The sequence below is a fragment of the Rhinopithecus bieti genome, unplaced genomic scaffold (assembly GCF_001698545.2).
Source record: "Rhinopithecus bieti isolate Rb0 unplaced genomic scaffold, ASM169854v2 scaffold_2254, whole genome shotgun sequence".
In the NCBI taxonomy this organism is placed as follows: domain Eukaryota; kingdom Metazoa; phylum Chordata; class Mammalia; order Primates; family Cercopithecidae; genus Rhinopithecus; species Rhinopithecus bieti.
In genome coordinates, this window is record NW_016803982.1 from 3,533,590 (window position 1) to 3,546,130 (window position 12,541).

The 12,541-nt window shown below is 45.1% G+C and overlaps 1 protein-coding gene and 1 long non-coding RNA gene across 7 annotated transcripts in view; one reads left to right on the plus strand and one right to left on the minus strand.

The window, feature by feature from the left end:
• The window catches only part of CLYBL (citramalyl-CoA lyase), a 305,257-nt gene that overhangs the window by 162,805 nt on the left and 129,911 nt on the right, over window positions 1-12,541 (minus strand). The window lies entirely within an intron of this gene.
• On the plus strand, window positions 4,173-5,886 carry LOC108521885 (uncharacterized). Its single transcript, XR_001883306.1, has 2 exons — window positions 4,173-4,245; window positions 5,614-5,886. It is a non-coding gene; the product is annotated as an uncharacterized LOC108521885 (long non-coding RNA).

Here is a 12,541-nt window from a genome sequence, read left to right on the forward strand (position 1 = left end):
TTACTATTTACCTACAAACCAATGTGCTTCTGTTAATCATTCAAATGAAAAACACTGACATGCAAGTTTCAAAGAAAGCTGATGTATTTTTAAATATCTTTGGGTCAAGTATAAAGTTATGCTGTCGAGACTGATGGGCAGGGAAAAGGTAATGAATGCCTCTTATATTACAGCACAGTCTTTTCATATCTTATTTTCATATCTTAACTCGATTTTTAAGCTGCCAAGATATTTATAACACCTTGAGTTAATAGGTATGGTCCCTGAGATCAGAAACGCTACAGGTTTTAAAACTCATTTAAAATAGCAAAATTATAAAATAATGACCCATTATCATAATCCCCCTATCCACATAGCTTAAGACACACAGGAAACTGATTTCTCTCTGAAATCAAAGAAAGAAAAACACCTTTAAAATAGGCCAGGCAGGCTGGACGCGGTGGCTCACGCCTGTAATCCCAGCACTTTGGGAGGCCAAGGTGGGTGGATCACGAGGTCAGGAGATCAAGACTATCCTGGCTAACACGGTGAAACCCCATCTCTACTAAAATACAAAAATTAGCCGAGCGTGGTGGCGGGCGCCTGTAGTCCCAGCTACTCAGGAGGCTGAGGCAGGAGAACAGTGTGAACCCAGGAGGTGGAGCCGAGATCACGCCACTGCACTCCAGGCTGGGCAACAGAGCAAGACTCCGTCTCAAAAATAAACAAATAAATAATAAAAAATAAAATAGGCCAGGCACAGTGGCTTACACCTGTAATCCCAGCACTTTAGGAGGCTAAGGAGGGAGGATCGCCTGAGCCTAGGAGTTGGAGACCAGCCTGGGCATCATAGTGAGACCCCATCTCTACAAAAAATACAAAACTTAGCCGGGTGTGGTGGGATGTGCCTGTGGTCCCAGCTATTTGGCTGGTGATGGGGGGGCTGAGGCGGAGGATTGATGGCTTTGGGCCCGGGGAGGTTGAGGCTGCAGTGAATCATGTTTATGCCACTGCACTCCAGCACAGGTGACAAGGTAAGACCCTGTCTCAAAAAAAAAAAAAAAAACCCTGCCATATAATGCTGAAATGTCTAAAATACTTTGGTGTGGAAAACCAGTAGTCTTTATAGAACATAATGCATCCAGAAAAAAAGGAAACAGTAAGAAAGAAAGGAAAAAGAAAAAACAAACATAGCCCCAAGGAAAACGAAGCCCCAGCAGAATGTGCTGCAGCCATCCCAAGCCCCTGGTACTATTTGTGCAGGGATGCCCGCATGCCCTGTGCTCCAAAGTGTGTCACCACATCAGCCTCCAGAGGAGAAGCAATTAAAGGACAGTTCTCACTGCAGAACTGAAGCCCAGTTCCTGAGGTACGAAAGCTAAGTAAAACCATTCTGGTGTGAAGTGTGTTATTCCGTTTACTTCTTAGCTAGAAACAAAGAGGTTAAAACTGAGAACACAGGTTTCTTCACATCAGGAGATGTCTGAGGCCCTTCCTTCCTCCCTCCCCATCCAGGGTTCCACTGTCCATGTGGCCACAGCACATCCATGAGAGTTATCCTGCTAACACCTATCTACCCTCTGCTACTGTCTGCTCAGACTTTGAAACTAATGTATGGCCTTCCTTATCACCTAGCACAGCTTAAATGGTGGCCAGTGTCTCTGTTCTGCTGGTGAAGTCATTAGTAAGTTTTATTTCAGTGCTTTGAGGTATTCTTTGGCCTTCTTTTAAAAAAATATAAGCAGCTACAGTCTTATTTGCTTTATTTTTGTAGAGACAGAGTCTTGCTATGTTACTTAGGCTGGTATCAAACTCCTGGTCTCAAGTAATCCTCCCGCCTTGGCCTCCCAAAGTGCTGGGATTACAGGTATGAGCCCCTGGGCTCGGCCACGTTTTTTTTTTATTTAAGCAGGCTAGACAGACATATAATCTGCAACTAGGCTTTGTGCTTTAGTAAAGAAACAAGTCATTTCAACTTTTAAAGAAGGCTCTGCTACTTCAATTTTGACTATACAACTTTTCTGTCCATGTTTATTTTTCTTTATACAGAGCCATCTGCCAATATCTGGCCTATATCAACAAAGTACAACAAAACCAGGACCCCTCCACTCCTCGCCAAGCCCCCTTTCGTTTTTTTGAAACAGAGTCTCATTCTGTCACCCAGGCTGGAGCACAGTGGACAACCTCCGCCGCCGGGGTTCAAGTGATTCTCCTGCCTCAGCCTCATGAGTTGCTTGGACTACAGGCATCTGCCACCATGCCTGGCTAATTTCTGTATTTTTAGTAGAGATGGGGTTTCACCATGTTGCCAGTCTGGTCTTGAACTCCTGACCTCAGGTGATCCACCTGCCTCGGGCTCCCAAAGTGCTAGGATTACAGGCTTAGCCACCGCGCCCAGCCCAAGTCCCCACTCTTTAGGGGAAAGAATGGGGAGGCTGCTCTGTGTGTTTAGCAGGATGGTTGGCACTGCCTCTGGGGCTCCCTCCCCGGTCCTGTGTCCATACTCCTCCCGCCAAGACCCCAGGATTGGTCCTCTGGCCTTTAGCTCCTATCATCTTGGGCTGCTCTGCTGCTCCCTGAGCCTCTGGAGTCCTTTGCTCAGAGACTCCACTGTCCCCAGGCTCATCCCATCTCCATACCTGGAGGGAGCCACCTTGCCCCTCCTCTTGCCCTGGCACAATCTGTCTTGAGGAAAGCTGGAAGGGTAAGTGCTGCCAGGAGCTGTCCTGGGTTCTCACTAAGAGGCCAGTCAACCAGGACACCCAAAGCTTTCTGCTCTCCCTACAACTTGCTCCAGCCTCCTGGGCAGTGCTGGGCTGCCCCCACCAGCGTGCTGTGCCTCCCATGGGCTTGACAGGTCCTCAGTGCATTTGCAGGCTGTGGTGGTGATTGGTTCTGCCACACGTGCTAGTTAAAGTTTAAAAGGAAGATCCAGATACCAAAGGAGTACATGGATACAGAAAAGTGAGGCCTCAGCTGCCTAACCAAGAGGCTGGTTTCCTGAGTGTCCTGGGTGTACTTGAGATCCACAGCCACTGTGACAAGGCCTTGGAAAGATGAGCAGCTCCAACAGCGGCCAGTCATCCTCCAGCCGGCAACTGGGTCACAGGACTGGCCACGCTGAAGGGGGGCCAAGGGTGGTGGAGGCACCAGCCATGCTGATGCGGGACTGACAGTGGTGGGGGCACGGGCAATGTTGATGAGGGACCGACGGAGGTGGGGACACAGGCAACGCTGATGAGGGACCGACGGTGGCGGGTGCACCAGCCACGCCAACACAGTACCAATAGTGGCAGAGGCACCGGCCACGCTGATGCGGTGCCAAGGTTGGCGGGGGCATGGGCTACAGCGCCACAGGGCCAACGGTGGCCGGGGGTAGTGGCACCGGGGAGTCAGGAGAAGAAGACGTGCGGAATACTCAAGTGCAGGCTGAAAGTAGTCCAGGATTCCGTCTTCCTCTTTCTCCTTTATTCCTAACTTTATCAGTAGAAGACCATCATTTGCTAATTGACAGAGAAAGGAAAATGTTTTCAGTGACTGCCAAGTGCCTTGTCAACAGGCTGATGGCCGGCTGCACTTTCCGCAGTCCCCTCTGGAGGGTGGAGAGCAGTGATGATGAATCTCTGGCCTCTCTTTCCCACCTCCCATTTATACACATTTCTAAAGCCCACTAAACCCCTAAGATATTTAGCCCGAAGCAGATCCAAAGGCACACATCTTACTGACCAGATGAAACCACGCCTCAGAGGTACATTTACCTCTGGCTGCCACCACCTCCAACCACCAATCCCTATGTCTTTTCCTTCAGCATAGCTGACACTCAAGCAGATGACTGACAAAGGAGCCCGATCGAAAGGGCTGCTGAAGGAAGGTTTGGAGGCCTTTGGCTCAGATCACATGTACATTATCTCCATATAATTGGTCAAGTACATTTGTTGGTCACTGACAATGTGTCAGGCATACGGCAGCACAAAGACACTCTCTCCCCTCTTTAGGCCTCACACTTTTAAAAGACAAGAGAAACAGTCCAGATCATTCTTTTCAGTACTATTTGTATCCAGCTGAAGATGAGATCTTTTAATGCAGCCCTTCATCCTGATCTCCAGGAAGGAGACAATTGGATGGCTCTGGCAGTTCTGCTCTCTCTGGTTCTCACAGCAAGGGCCTGCAGAAACTCTAGAACACAATTATGAGGAAAGCAGCTCTCAGCATTCCAAAGCAGAAGGAACAACTCTCTTGAATATGCCGAAAATTGCTGTCTTTAAGGTATTAAGGACCCAGTTTATATATACTGGGGTGGGGCTGGGCGTGGTGGCTCACGCCTCTAATCCCAGAAGTTTGAGAGGCTGAGATGGGAGGCTCATTTGAGCCCAGGAGTTTGAGACCAGCCTGGGCAACATAATGAGACTCCATCTCTACAAAAACAAAACAAAACAAAACAAAAACACAAAACAGCCGGGCATGGTGGTGCAAAACTGTGGTCCCAGCTACCTATGAGGACTGCTTGAGCCCCGGAGGCTGAGGCTGCAGTGAGGCGTGATTGCACCACTGCACTTCAGCCCAGGTAACACAGTGAGACCTTGTCTCTATTAAAAAAAAAAAAAAAAAAAAAAGAAGTTGGCTCACGCCTGTAATTGCAGCACTTTGGGAGGCCAAGGGAGGTAGATCACGAAGTCAGGAGATCGAGACCATCCTGGCTAACACAGTGAAATCCTGTCTCTACTGAAAATACAAAAAATTAGCCAGATGTGGTGGTACGTGCCTGTAGTCTCTGCTACTCAGGAGCTGAGGCAGGAGAATCGCTTGAACCCAGGAGGCAGAGGTTGCAGTGGGCCGAGATCGTGCCACTGCCCTCCAGCCTGGGTGACAGAGCAAGACCCCATCTCAAAAAAGAAAAGAAAAGAAAAGAAAACATATGTATGTTAAGTATTAATAAGTACCCAGTTTATATTTATTGGGGGAGGGGGCCAGTATGGTGGCTCACACCTGTAATTCCCCTACCGAAACAGAGCTTTGGGGAATACCCTCACAAAACTCATTAAAAGAAATATAATGGGATCTGTAATATTAATACTAATAGTCTTTATTTTTATTTATTTTTTGAGACAGTTTTGCTCTGTTGCCTAGGCTGACGTGCAGTGGCGTGATTTCTCCTGCCTCAGTCTCCTGAGCAGCTGGGATTACAGGCACCCACCACCATGCCTGGCTAATTTTTGTATTTTTAGTAGAGACGGGATTTCACCATGTTGCCCAGGCTGGTCTTAAACTCTTGGCTGCATGTGATCCACTCACCTCGACCTCTCAAAGTGCTGGGATTACAGGTGTGAGCCACTGCGCCTGGTAATACTGTCTTTAAGTAGAGACCAAAAGGTATCTATCATTCCCTGTGAGTCTATCCTGAAATATACAGGACAATGTTCTTCAGCTAGTGTTTCCTCCCACACTGGCCGCAGGAGAAGGAACTAGGTATGTCTAGACAAACCCAGGTCTCTTGCTTGCCTGTCTTTCAAAGAAAATGGCTCATTTGCTAGATGGACTGTTTTTGCTACTTCTTGGATTCTAGATCTGACTCGAAGGAGGTCTGTTGGAGGCAGAGTGAAATGTGTTTGTGTTTATTCCTTTTTTTCTACTTAGTTTCAGAAGATGAGGCACCCAGAGGACCACAGTCCCCGTCGGATTTTATGAGAAGACCTTCTGTCCTGCCTGCCCTCTGAGACCTTTATCTGAAAAAGGAACCTGCAATCCTGGAAGAGAGGTGGAGGCAGACTTGATTTAACTGAGGAAGTTCTTTCTTCTCAGCAATTACCATGCCGATTCTGTGGAAAAGCAACATTTGGAAGACGAGAGAAATCTACCGTAGGAAGTATTAGAAATACCTGCAATTAGGCTTCAAACAAGCAAACGAGGCAGGTCTATTCCCCAGGCCTAACAAGTCTTTGAGGTATTGTCCACAGGAACAAAGTATTTTTTAAGACAGAGTCTCGCTCTGTCACCCAGGCTGGAGTGCAGTGGCGCAATCTCCGCTCACTGCAACTTCCACCTTCCAGGGTTCACACCATTCTCCTGCCTCAGCCTCCTGAGTAGCTGGGACTACAGGTACCCGCCACTACGCCTGGCTAATTTTTTGTATTTTTAGTAGAGACAGGGTTTCACCCTGTTAGCCAGGATGGTCTCAATCTCCTGACCTTGTGATCTGCCCGCCTCGACCTCCCAAAGTGCTGGAATCACAGGCGTGAGCCACAGCGCCCGGCCCTTTTTTTTATTTTTATTTTTTTGAGATGAAGTCTCACTTTGTTGCCCAGGCTGGAGTGCAGTGGCATCATCTTGGCCCATTGCAACCTCTGCCTCCTGGGTTCAAGTGATTCTCCTGCCTTAACCGCCCGAGTAGCTGGGATTACAGGCACGTGACACCACTCCTGTCTAATTTTTGAACTTTTAGTAGAAATGGGGTTTCCCCAAGTTGTCCAGGCTGGTCTCAAACTCCTGACCTCAGGTGATCTGCCCGCCTCAGCCTCCCAAAATGCTAGGATTCCAGGCATGAGTCACGATGCCCAGCCAAAACCAGGTTCTGAATGTACATCCCTGCACTCCTTTTTTGTGGCACAGAGCAAGTGGTAACCAGGTAACTTCCCTGGCCCTCAGCATGCATGAAGGAAATGAGAATGTAGGTGCCTGAGGCCCTATAGACACCATTGCCTTAGGGATTAATGGGAGCGGGAGGGGCGCTCATGGGGGATGCACTGAGGGCCAGGCCTGTGCCAGCCGCTTTACCTTATTCAGAGTTTAATTTTCACTCCGACCCCTGAGCTGCTGGCTCTTCCCTTTTCAGGGGAGGAAAAGTAAATGACAGCCTATGTCCTCTCCATGATACCACTCTGCCTCCATGGATCTCTCCAGTTTTAAGTCTTGGGAAATCTAGCAATCACACAACTTCAGTTAGCATTCCAAGAACTAGGGGAAGGCCCGAGTAATCTATTCAAAGACATGCTTCAGAAGGAACACACCAGCCCCACAGAGAGTTAAAGTTGATTATCAAGAAGCAGGCTACTTAGGTGTTTCCGCTATTTACATAATCATTGTAAATACAAGTTACAGACTAATTACATTGATAATTATGACAATGAGCCTGGCATGGAGGAAGAGTTTAATAACTAATATTTGACGAATGAAAGAGCTCATCTTTGAGTTCTTAATCTCGAAACATTACCAAAAAGAACAAATGAGAAGTCTAACATCTTACTAATTTGAAAACAATAATTTAAGAAAATTCTTATGATTGGCTATTAAACTTTTAGCAGAACAGTAGTAATTATCATAAAACATACTCTAAAATGAATTCTGAAATCTTGCCTTAATGTGTTTACATAAACAGATGTATACATTCATGAAAATAAACCCATCTACATTCAATTGAAAAACAGATGCTTCAACTGGAGAAAAAGGGATTTTATCTATCCATACCCAAAGCTATCTTAAATTAGGACTTTTAACCTGTTGCCCTCGTGCGCATGTGCAGTAGCTAGATTAACAGGACAGAAAGCAAACAGCCCAAGAACCGACCCTCCTGCATCAAATGAGTAAACCAAAAAGGAAAGGGGATTTACGCAAACACCACAATGCCTCCCTGGGAGCCGTTCCAGTCCATCAGAACGAAATCCACCCTTTCAGCGGCATGGAAATGTATGGATACTGAATAGACCTTGCATTTACAATAAATAAACATTACATACATTTTCCAAAATGGGCTTATAAAATACAACCGGTATGGGACTCAGTTTAACTAAGCACTTTAGATATATCCTAACACCAAATCAGCTAACATTTCCCACCGAGTTTCTACAGCATAGTACTAGAATGTCCTTTCATCTCTCTGATGTCCTCCCCACAAACAAGAAAGCTGGTCAATACAAGAAAACAAACAACAATAGAATCCAGTTTTCTACCTGATCCTGACCATCCTGGGGCCAATCTTCAACTTGCCCACAACAGCCCCAGTGAAAGCTCACATCGTCAGCCCTCACTTTTCCTTTTCTTTTGTTCCCCTTGAGAGCAGTTCCTGAAACTTACCCAAGCTGTGAGCTTCTGAGTAAGAGGCAGGTCCAGAACCTTAAAAAAAACCCATGGTATTACCACAGTAAATCACCATCTTACTGTTCGGTCTTCTCTTCTTTTACATCAAGATTTGTTTTCTGCCAGCAACCTGAGAGCGGGCTCTTTCCTAAGCCGAGATCCCAGATCACGGTCATGTGTAGAGGCCAGCCTTGCTTGTCAAGTCTTAGAGAGCTGTCTGCAGTGCGTGCCTCTTCCCCATAGCCAAGTAGGCCCGAGAAATGCTAATACTCAGCAGGACGCATCAAGAACTTTCAGCCTCAGCAATGGCTAAGAAGAAAGTATCACAAATTGACTGAAATTATCTATAGCACAAAAGAAAAGAGAAGGAATTAATCAAAGTCTCTCTCTTAATGCAATGCTTGATTGAACTACCCCAATCCCTTTTTAAATAGGATACTGGTGGCAAGTGACCCCAACGACACGCCCTAGAGAGGTACATAAGGAACACTTGTTCCATTTTTTTCTTTTATGACCTCATTAAGGAGGATTTTGAAGATTGTTCCTGAAAATAAGAACAAAGTGTCCTAAGACATCTCTAACTTTTTATGTCTTTAGCCTTTTGCTGCTGCAATGGCCTTTGCGTCTGTAACTCGGTGCGTTCTGCTCGCGCTCACCTCCCCACCCAAACAAGAACTGAGTGAGAAGTCTGCACGAAAACAATCACAGCTGTACCCTCTAAACGCAGAGATGAGCTGGTTTCTTATACCAGAAAGTTTTGCCAAGACCAACTTGGGATCCATTCTTTTTTTTTTTTCATCTTCTCCAAGTCGGAGCTGCCATTAATTAGCTCTGGGGGCTGTTTCCAGGCTCTTATCAAGGGAGGGTGCCGGCTGCCAACCCTGCCTGGTGTGAAAATACTCCACCGCCAGGAACATTTTCCTCAAAGTGTTTGTTGATTCCACGCTTCGGTTTAATATGGAGGATTATATTTTACAATCAGAAACAAACAAACAGATTTATAACCGAAGGCTTGAAAGGCAAACGGGAAAATCAAGCGAAAGACTGAGCCTAAATGCAGTATTTTTATTGACTTCTTAGAAACCAAATAACCTGGCATATTAGTGTGTGCATTCTGCAACAGACATTCAGCCCCATTGTACTACTTAGAAGAGAATAAAAAGAAACCCTACTGTTTGAAACCCAGCGGAACATCCCCACAACAGGGCACAACTGTTCCCTCATGCATGAATGGGAAGGAGATGAAAGAAAAGATGGACTTCTGAGGTACAGCAAAAAACAAAGACAACAAAAGTGCTGACCATGAGGGAATGACACAACTCATTGCAGCGCAAAGGATAAGAGAAAGGAGCTCAGACAATGGTGAGGACAGCCAAGTGACACGGAGGAGAATTGAAAAATCTACACAAGTGTCTTTTCTCTCCGCCCTTGATGAAAAACAATTAAATGTTGGTACATCTGTCACAGAAAAGATCACTGAAACCTGTAACCATCATGATGAATGGTAACTTAACCTACCCAAACTGGAACTCTCCAGTTAAACCTTGTCACCTCTGTTTCTTACCTACCCTTACTAAAATGAAAAGTTTTCATTTCTGTGACAATTTACCACATCTGAATATGCTGTAACAAATTCTTACACAGAGACTAAGAGGCACTGAAGATGCCCGTGTACCCACGGATGGGAACATGGATACGAAGGTTTAAAACACTCCACGGAAAACATGGGCTTCAAGAAATTTCCAGAGAGAAACTACAGATTTTCCTCTTGACTCACATTATGATTACAGCCCTATTTAATCTAAATTTCAGATTGGTTTTCATCCAGCAGCAGCTCCAACATTTTGGCTTTAAGAGTCGTTGCTCTCAAACCCTACTGCCAAGAAGATATTGTTTGTAAACATTTAATAAGAATGAAGAAAGCTCATGATTTAATGCTACTTTTAGGTAAAGGCAGTCATTGGTATGGGATGGCAATAATTACCTTTTGATGTTTCTGTTTTTCTTAAACAGAGCACACCTGTCCACACTTCACTAACGTTGAGCCCTGCTAATGAAGTGTTCAGTGAGAAAATCCCATCTACCAAATATATGAAAAACCCACCATATGAAATCCCCACTAGATGTTTATTGCTCCGGAAGTCCACCAGCCTGGGAAAGTCACACGGTGTTTTAAAGCCAGCTCCTGGGCCTTATTCCTGGCTTGATAACGTGCAGCCCTGCACAACAGCCAAAAAGCAGTTATTGACCCTGTCAGAACCCCTGATTAATGGATAAACGCTGTAATTGATTAGCAGAGAAGTGTGAATTAAAACAGGGCATGGCATCAATAACCAGCCTCTGACAACAGCAGTTGACGTAAAATGTAAAACAAGAGCCTGCGGCTATATCTCATCAAAGGCACACTTTTCATAAAACAGGGGAGAAAGGGGGAAGTAAACAGGCCTAGTGTCCTGTCCTCTTGGTAATGATGCTGTGTGAAGCCACCAGCAAACGGCATGGGAACTCAGCTGTCAGTCCAGCTTCATATATCAAGCAGTGCAAAGCAGTTAAATATTTCTATTGTTCTGGGACTTAAAACAAAAGCATAGAAGAAGTCCTATTCTCTCTTCATTTTTTCACTGGGAACGCTCCACGTATAACCTCAAAGAAAAGTGAATTCTGCCTGATTCAGTGCTCCTGGAGAGGTAGGAGGCACAGCTCACTGGAATATTGCTTCTAACTGCTACTAGAAGTGAAAAATGCATTCATTCATTCACTCATTCATTCATTCATCCAGCATCTGGTATGAACCAGTGACTCTTCTGGGTTGGAGAGTACAAAGATGAATAAGGTTGGCGGCAGGCTGAGTTGATGCAGACCCACTCCTGCTGAAATTACACACAGCTATTGGAAAATCTAAAGCAACTTTAAAAAAAAAAAAAAGGTTTAATGCGTAGCTCAGCTTGATAGAAAGAGGAAAGAGAGATTCCCAAGTGCCAGAAACAAAGCAGAATCTCCAGGCTGAGAGGAAACCTCCAGCTGATATATCCACCGAGGACTGTCAGCCCTTGAAACAATAAGTAGGGGTCAGAGTGTCAACACCCCTGGGGACAGAAGACACCAGTCAGGCCTGTGCAAGATGAGGAGGAAACTGGACCAAACCGGACCCCTTAAGAAGCTACCCAGTCCATGAAAAGGGAACTGGAAGAACCATGCTCACCAAAGAAACAGCAAGGAGGCCTGAGGTCTGGCTTGAGCTCTGAAAAGTAACCAAAAGCTTTTGTGTGAATCATCAGAATCAGGAGCCTGTGCTAAGAGCAAATGCAGGGATTAAGTTGACAACACCCAGTTGGGTTGGAAATCACAAACAGAGAAATTAAAAAGTAAAACTTGTTCAAGACCTTAAAATAACTAAGCCTTGGTTTGCAGAAAAAAAAAGGCAAAGCAGTGCTCCAGAAATGTATCCACAATCCAGGGCACATGGACTCCCAGAGGCAAAAACAACCCCTGCTGAAGATGAGCTCACAAGAAAAAATTCCAACCAGGCCAGGAACAAACCTACCATGCCAAGGGTCTGCAAGTATAACATGGGTACCTGGGAACTGGAAATAAGTGAAAACCTAAAAAAGAATCTGATGTATATTTTTAGAGCTATTAAAGTGATACAAGAAGGAACAGTAACCATTGAAAGAAAAGGACATGATTGAAAATAAAAACTAATTTGAAAGAGAACCAAACAGCAGATTTAGAAGGACAAAAATAGAGTCACTGAAATAATAAGTAAATTAGTAGATTATACATGGCCAATAAAAGAATTAGGGGCCGGGAGTCATGGCTCACACCTGTAATCCCAGCACTTTGGGAAGCCGAGGCAGGCGGATCACTTGCGGTCAGGAGTTCAAGATCAGCCTAGCCAACGTGGTGAAACCCTGCCTCTACTAAAAATACAGAAAATTAGCAAGGCGTGGCAGTGGGCTCCTGTAATCCCAGCTACTCAGGAGGCTGAGGCAGGAGAATCACTTGAACCCAGGAGGCGGAGGTTGCAGTGGGCAGATATCGCATCATTGCACTCCAGCCTGGGCGACAAGAGTGAAACTCCATCTCAAAAAAAAAAGAATTAGGGAACTACAGAATGGATGCAGGGAAACGTACAGAACATGGTACAGAGAGGTAGGAGATGGAAGACGTTAAGAAACCAGGGAACATGAGACCTTACAACAAATGCTAAAGAGAGAATAGAAAGAATGAGGACTTACGACTGAGATGTTTTCAGAATGGAAAGAAGCATTTAAGTTATCAGACTGAACAGCATAGTCAGGAGCCAAATAAACAATCACAAATCAACGCCTAACACATAACAGCGAAGCTATATAATACATAGAGAGAAAAGACAGATTACTCGTGAAAAACAATTTTTCTGCACAGTAGAATGTTACTAAGCAGCAAATCAACCCAAAATTAATGGAATAGTATTTTTTTTTTTTTTTTTTTTTTTTTTTTTTTTTTTTTT